Source organism: Bufo bufo, chromosome 11 (genome assembly GCF_905171765.1).
Source record: "Bufo bufo chromosome 11, aBufBuf1.1, whole genome shotgun sequence".
NCBI classification, from domain to species: Eukaryota; Metazoa; Chordata; class Amphibia; order Anura; family Bufonidae; genus Bufo; species Bufo bufo.
The window spans coordinates 84477980-84486469 of NC_053399.1; the positions used below are offsets into that span (position 1 = coordinate 84477980).

Below are 8490 nucleotides of genomic sequence, written 5' to 3' on the forward strand. Positions count from 1 at the left end.
ATGCTGAAGGTGAAAGGCCACCATGGCATGAGCGACCTCGTGGACTGGTTCGAGACCTCCGACAGCTACCTGCTGGTGATGGAGATGCCGGAGAACTGCCAGGACCTGTTTGAGTTTATCTCCGAGCAAGGTCCCCTGAAAGAAGACAGGGCATGCATCCTCTTCCGCCAGGTGGTGACGCCGTGGTGCACTGTCACGCCCAAGGGGTCACCCACAGACATCAAAGATGAAAACATCCTGCTTGACACCCAGACGAGAAAAATCAAACTGATTGACTTCAGCTCGGGGGGCTTTGATCCACGATTCCACCTACAGTAGCCTTGACGGCACTAGGAGTATACAGCCGCCCAGAATGGGTTGCATTTCGGAGGTACAAGGCAGTGTTGGCCGAAGTGTGGTCTCTGGACATCCTCCTGTATAACATGGTTTAGCGAAACCAAGACATCGTCCAGGCTCAAGTCGTCTTCAGAACCAAAGTTTTTACAGAATGTGAAAATTTAATACACTGGTGCTTATCCATTTGCCCCTCGAAGCGTCCCTCTCTGGAGCAGATCCTTCAGCATCCCTGGATGAAAGAGCGTACGTAATGCCGTTAACGTAATCTGAGACGCAATAGGCGACCTGCCATACATGAGTCTGGTCACTAGAGGGCTCTGTATACCAGCCAAATGCTAAACTGCCACCGCCAGGCTTCCGGATGGCAGGTGCTGGGTTTCTGGGTGCCATCTGTGGGTCTGGGGAGAGGAACGTCAGCTCCGAAGGACAAATTTAATTGGAGAAACTGTTGACACTGACAGGATGTCCTGTAATGGCCGCCCGTTGGACAATGCCAGGTACACCCTGCCGTGACTCAGAGGTTGTGCAAACAGGGAAAACCATGTTTATTGAAGCTCCTGGTTTTACAGGACAGTTCTCCTGGGAGTCAGTAACGGGATATTTTGTAAAAGCAGAGCTCATTATTACCTAGTCGCTTCCATTGCGCCATTTTTATGAAGAAAAGACGCCTTTTTTTATTAGGTGACCAAGACACTACAGACGCACAAGAAATAAATGGTTCTCACGATCCACATTGTCAGTCCATTACTTAAAGAACCACGGTGCGCAGACTGAAAATCGGCGTAATTTACGTTTCCATTCATGAGAACTATGAAGATGCTTGTGCTTTTACAGAATCTTTACGTCTGCATTGTTAGTATAAATAAAAGGCTTGTTGCCAGTTCTTTACTTAAGCCAGACACAAAATGGAGGAGTTATAAGTATTAACCAATCAGATCGGTTGTTTCACTTCCCAACCTGGGCTGGACACGTGAGGTGCAATCTGATTGGTTGCTATGGCTCTCAGGTATTAACACTGGTACTGATAAGACTTGGAGATGAGCTGCACAGAGCAACGCGTCCGAACATTCCTTTCATTTCCCAGCCCATGACAGGGAGACGAGAGCCGGAAGCTGATTGGTTGCTATTGGTAACACTTCCAATTCTTTAGGCCTTCCATTTTGTGATGGCTGTTTGTTAGGGCCTGAAGGCCTTTTGTTGAAAGAGTAAATACTTGTGTATTACATGAAGGGTCCACACCATTTCCACTCCTATATATCTTGCTGTATATGATGTACAGATGCTGTTTAATAAATTAAGCGTTTTTCTACAAAAAAAAAAAAATTTTGTTTGCGACTATCACGTACTAATTATACCTGCGAAGAGAAGAGAAGACCTGTCAACGAGAAGTGATGAAGAATTGGGTTATTTATTCTTTTTCAAAGAAAATGGAATCAACTTTGGGAAGGAAGATGACTCGCTCGAGAAAAAATCTGAACGTAAAGCCGATCAAATACTTTGAGGGGGACCCAAACCCCTACATACTTTTTACTGCGTAGAGACATCCATGTGGGACATGAACTGTTATTTGACTATGGTGTCACGAGGAAATCTTTCACAGGGGAAGGGGCAGACCTCATGAGTATAGATTAAATACTTTTCCCCTTTTTTTTTTTTTTTTTTTTTTTTAAGATGGACTGAACGGATATATGTGACTCCATTTTGTCTGTTCTAACCATATGTATTGTGATAGCATCTTGTTCATGCATGGTTTCAAGTTCCCCCACTGGAATTTAGGAATCTCTCATCTTGGACAGTTTCTTGAAATTCCTAATGAAGACAGTCACGCCTTATAAGATCATTCCAGCTTAATGTTTACTAGCCTATATGTGTCTACACCTGATTGGTTAATGCTGTTACTATGTAAATTATACTCTCTGCCTTATAAAAGGCTGAACTGAAGGACAATAAAATTAGAGTGAATTTGAACAGACAGGTGTTGGTGTTCTGACAAGTTCATTCTCCTGGCGCCAGATAAGACTTAACCCAAGGAGATAGAGAGAGATAGAGAGAGATAGAGAGAGATAGAGAGAGATAGAGAGAGATAGAGAGAGATAGAGAGAGATAGAGAGAGATAGAGAGAGATAGAGAGAGATAGAGAGAGATAGAGAGAGATAGAGAGAGATAGAGAGAGATAGAGAGAGAGATAGAGAGAGATAGAGAGAGATAGAGAGAGATAGAGAGAGATAGAGAGAGATAGAGAGAGATAGAGAGAGATAGAGAGAGATAGAGAGAGATAGAGAGAGATAGAGAGAGATAGAGAGAGATAGAGAGAGATAGAGAGAGATAGAGAGAGATAGAGAGAGATAGAGAGAGATAGAGAGAGATAGAGAGAGATAGAGAGAGATAGAGAGAGATAGAGAGAGATAGAGAGAGATAGAGAGAGATAGAGAGAGATAGAGAGAGATAGAGAGAGATAGAGAGAGATAGAGAGAGATAGAGAGAGATAGAGAGATAGATAGAGAGAGATAGAGAGATAGATAGAGAGAGATAGAGAGATTGATAGAGAGATTGATAGAGAGATTGATAGAGAGATTGATAGAGAGATTGATAGAGAGATTGATAGAGAGATTGATAGAGAGATTGATAGAGAGAGATAGAGAGAGATAGAGAGAGATAGAGAGAGATAGAGAGAGATAGAGAGAGATAGAGAGAGATAGAGAGAGATAGAGAGAGATAGAGAGAGATAGAGAGAGATAGAGATCTCTAGAGAGATAGAGATCTCTATCTCAGAAGGGATAAGATTATCTGTCTGTGTGAGATATTTACCGGGTGGTAAGTGTACGGTCACATCCCACTTACTGTTAATTGATTAATTCTGGTTTCACTACTGTTAATGGTGTAAAATTGTTTGTGTTGTTGAGGACCTCCTTCGGCTAGGAGAAATCTGTTGACCCGGAGACAGTGAACACAAGTGGCGGTTCAAAGCAGCAATAGTCGATAGGGGTTCAGAGGATACAGGGACATTAAGATACGATTCGGTTGATCTGTTGACAGGATTTGTCTGAGCCTTTACGGTTCAGTACAGCCAGTCCTGACAGCGATTGTCTCACTTATCCTCTAAACAGAAAATACCAACATGGGAGGACAAGGGTCTAAAACTGAATACCCTAAACCAGAACAAGGGGAAACTTGCAAAATGTATGTAGCTCGTGTTAGTCCAACAAACTATTACCTGATCAACCCATGGGTAGATATTTTAGCAGGCTGGACTGAGGTAATGGATGCTGCAGATCCATTCCCCAGGGACGGTGATAATAGTATTTATCATATGGATATGGTCAAAGGACTATGTCTAGGTGATAAGACAGCCTGGCCGCATTTCGATGCTGATCCTTCCTGGGACAAGGATTACATGTCCAGGGGAGGGGAACAGTGGCTGGAAATAGCCCCCCACTGGTATGATGCAGGTAATAGAAAAAAAAGAATAAGAATCCAAAAGGTCCCAAAAATGATAGGACCCTACATGAAATAGAACAGGAGGTAGGCACAAAGAAAACAAGTCAGAAACCCCCTCCGCCTTACAATAATTCTACCCCCACGGCACCTCTGTACCCAGTTCTGACCAAAGATGAGGAAGATGCAGTAACAGCAGTTATCCCATTAAACCCAGAGAAAAATAACAATCTAAACTGCAAGTAGGTCCAGAGCTTGCAAAAAGAATGATGGAATATGATACGGCTGCTGACACATAACCTACTAAAACTGGCTATGAGACATGCAGCAAAGACAAAAAGAGTGAGTGAGGATGAATTAAAGGAGGAAGTCCAAATAACTGCTCCCTTTCTGACAGTAGTTCACTACTTAGTAAAAAAAAAAAAAACATAGAGGACCTCAACAAAATTATTAAATATTGTCCCAAACCTTCCATAGCCCCACTGGGGACTATTACATACCTAAAGTATAGTGAAAGTATTGTATTATTGTTATATGAAGGTATAAATGGGCGGAATCATCAATAGATGGCTCCTCCCATTTATGAATATTAATTATTGATATTTACATAAATATTGCTGATTAATATTCCCGCTTTACATTGGCAAATCAGGCCCACTGCTTAGATTTTGAAATCTGTGTTTAGTTTTGAGGCTAGAGGTCCGTTACACTGTCAATTATCAGGCAAAGAGAGACGCGGTCAGTGGTCCGAGCGTCTAGGACCTGATAATTCGGACAGGTAACGCGACTCTTCCTTATAGCACCAAATGCAGATCAAAATCTTTAGCAGAGAATCTATTGTCTATCTGTGAACTAATATTTTGCCATTTGCTTTACACGGTCACTGCATCGCTCAAGTGATTGCGAGGGAGAAGAGGACACGTCACTGAAAGAGATCCATGTTCGTTGGAGCAGCGTACAAGTCCGGCTGGTCGGGAAGAAGCGATCCGGAAGAAAAAGGACTTCTTCCAAGCAGCTGTTAGGACGAAGAGGTACGGCCCCAATGAGAAGATGGACGCTCAGCAAACGGTGAGTATGGACTTCCCCACACTGCAACACTTGAGCAGACACAGCACATTTAACCCTATCCTCCCCACCACATACAAGTCAGCAGAAACGCTGTGGTCCGATTTGTTAGCACAGGCTTGTAGTTACGACAAGCTATGTGTTAACAAACGGACGGTGTTGAACAAGGCCACCAAACGGCTTTGGATGCTAGCCAAACTTGGGCAAACATTTGAGATTAGCATCTGTAAGCCAAAGGAAGTTGCGCTGGTGTCTCAGTCAACGGAGACAATTCCTCCGGCCATTCACTGCAAGTGCTGTGCCAGTAATTCGGACCAGGTTTCGGCATTGCAGGCACAGCTGGCAGAGAATGTGCAGTCTACTGTTGACCGAGATGCGCAGGTGGCTAGGATAGAGTCACAGTTAGTAGAGCTGCAGAGGCAGAAGGAGGAAATTGAGGCTAAGTTGACTCAGTCTTATACTGGAGGTCAAGGCCTTCAAGGAGCAGACTGCCTCTACTAATGTAACGGTAGCCAAATTGAAGGCTCAGGTTGCTGTAAGCTCCCAGATAATGACTGGCATGCAACAGGTAATCACCAAGTTGGTGCCGGCCCTTTTTCCCATAAAGTCAGGGTCGGAATCTCCCAAAACTTTGCCCTATGCAGGGCAAAAAGGGGGCAGAGTAGTCTGTGACAGGCCAAATCACCAGACCAAGCCTGTCCAGACTAACAGAGATTTTTCCCTGACTTTGGGGAAAAGAAAGATTGTGAAAAGTGCCTCCCTGAGGGTTGAACAATTCAGGGAGCGCAGATGCAGTGTGGATGGACCTAAGCCATGCCGTGCAAACATCAAATGTTTTGCGTGTGGTGGCTTGGGTCATATAGCGAAGGACTGCAAAACAAGTGAGATTTGTAGCCATTGTTATCCCTTTTACACAATTTTTTATTTGTAGCCATTGTTATCCCTTTTACACAATTTTTTATTTGTAGCCACTGTTATCCCTATTGCACAATTTTTATTTGTAGCCACTTATCTGTAAAATAACATTAACACTTTAGTAGGATAGGGTATTTTAAGGACCATGAATCAGCTCGTGTGAAGTGTCAATTTTGACAGTTCTTGAGACAATATTTGGGAAGATTACGAATCCTCCTTCTCAGCATATTATTAGCTTTACAAATAAGGAATATTTAGAAAATCATGATGTAAGGGTTTTACTTGTTAACCATATATGTTTGTTAGAATGGTAAATTTAGGATACAATGTAACTATGAAGAGTCAACCTATAAAAAGGCTTTGTTTCATGACATTGGCAGAGCATTCTTTGACAAGACACCTGTTGCTCTCTGCACACACAGATTCACACATACACATTACTTTAAGGGAATTACTTTTTCACTAATTTTTAATTGGTTTATTGCTTTCTTGTAACCTTTTAAGATTCATCGGTTGTACTTTATTTTTCTTCCTAAACTTTGTAAACCTTTTTTATACGAATTAAATCCTTTTAACTTTTATCTTTCAAGAACCCTCCATATTTTGTTGGCTCCTTCTGAAGCATTTCTTACAAAATTAAAGAAATGCTGGATGATATTTAACATTGTCCCTATTACACAAGTTTTATTTGTAGCCACTGTTATCCCTATTGCACATTTTTATTTGCAGCCACTGTTATCCCTATTGCACAATTTTTTATTTGTAGCCACTGCATTTTTACCAACAGAAACATAATGTGTCCCAATTTCGATTCCAAATCATTGAGGTACTACCCTCTCGAAGGGGAGGTAACAGGGTGGAGCTATTACTGAAGCGTGAAGCCTATTGGATTCACCGCCTACAAACGATGACACCCAAAGGGTTGAATCGGGAGTACGCGGTGAGAAGCTTCCTATGAAAATATGTAGGAGATGTTCATTTCATAAAACCATTTATCAGTGCTCGATTTATGCAATTATTTTTGTTTTCATGTTTTCTATGTGTTTCCGCAGTGTAACTGATTCCTAGCGATCTTCGATGATACAGAAGGATTGCATTTATTGTTTTTTTTCTCTCTGGATGTTAGTAAACATACCTTGGTTGTCTTGCCAACATGACATCAGAATCACATGACTGAAGGCTTCTATCATGTGACGAGGGGCGGGCTATTTAAACATATGTTCATTTCATTGCCACTCGCTGTTTGCTTAAGTTTGACAAAGGCACTTGCATGTGCCGAAATGCGCGTCACTTCTATCCATGAGTGGCGAATAAAATATTAAATGACTACATCGCAAGGAGTGCCGGTTCTTTCTTTCAATTAAGTACTTGGGGCGACACCCACGGACCGTGCGGCCACAATCCACGCAGTGCCGCCCAACATCTATTACAAAAATCTTACTACAGATTGTGACATCTAATGTCCGGCTTTTAATATAAAAGCCACCCACTTTGATATGAATTTATATAAAATTTATACAGTTTGATAAGTTTAATTTTGATACAAATCCTATTTTGATAAGCTTTTGATATAAAATTAAGATTTGGACATAAAAAAAGGCCTATAAACAAATTCTTATAAAACATAATCTAACTATTTGAGAGACATCAACTAATGAATATGCTAATCGTTACCACATGGTGTGGTTTACAAGAGGAACTGCCTATATAAACAGGACACATTCTGTGCAGGGCTAGCAGAGAGATACGTATGCAAGGACAGGCATAGGTAACCAAGACATTAAACACCTCAAAATGGTAAGCACCATTTGTCTGTTATGCTTTTAAATCTTACACCATTTATTGAATATGACTTATGTTATCTGCACCTATGTAACTGTGCTTATTTATAGGGCGTAATGCGTCACTAACTAAAAGGTCTCTTTTACAGCATACAAATGTTGCTATATTTTAACTAACAATATACAATTTGTTTAGATGGATTCTTGACAAAATTTATGGGGAGACATTATCCCCGACGCGCAGCTGCTTATCGCAGCCGACGATTTTTATGAGTCATACATGAGCGGTGGTGGGGCATAATTGCTTTCAGACGAGATGCACAGTATGGAGATAGCTCATACTGACATTTCAAACAAACCTGATTACAATCAGGCGACTCCTTTCCTGATCGGTAAGTATAACCATCTTATGCTTTTATTACATATTATAGTTTTAGCGCTAGTTATATTTCATACAATTAAATCCGAGACATTAAGAATTGTGAACAGAAACGTTGATACTGAAAATACAGAACATTCAAACATGGTAGTTACTAGCAACAACAATTCTGACAATCTAAGGGAGAACGATCCGGCGCGAGTTATCGATCGCAAAACCCCAGGGCGACCTGAAATGAAACAGACGACCCGGCTAGCCAGAACACTTAAGGCTCGATCGACGTCTTTGATGTTGTCGGTTTTAAACATCATCTATATTTCAAATACACTTTTTTAAAACGCAGCACTGAAAAGAAAAGTGTATACAATTGATGACATCGCGACACTCGCCGATGATGCCCTATAAAAGCGTCGCAAGCGGGGCAAAGAGCGTAAGGACCAAAACGCATTGTTGCTGTAATATATTTTAAACATGGTCTATAAGTCTTATACTTTTTTTAAAATGCAACGCTGACAAGAAAAATGGCCACGACCAGTGTCTCCAAAGCAGGGTCAAAGAAATCGAACACAACGGGTAAGG

General features: G+C 41.4%; 1 pseudogene; it reads left to right on the forward strand.

The window, feature by feature from the left end:
* LOC120981480 lies at window positions 1-587 on the forward strand (annotated as a pseudogene).
* Window positions 588-8490: the final 7903 nt, after the last annotated feature.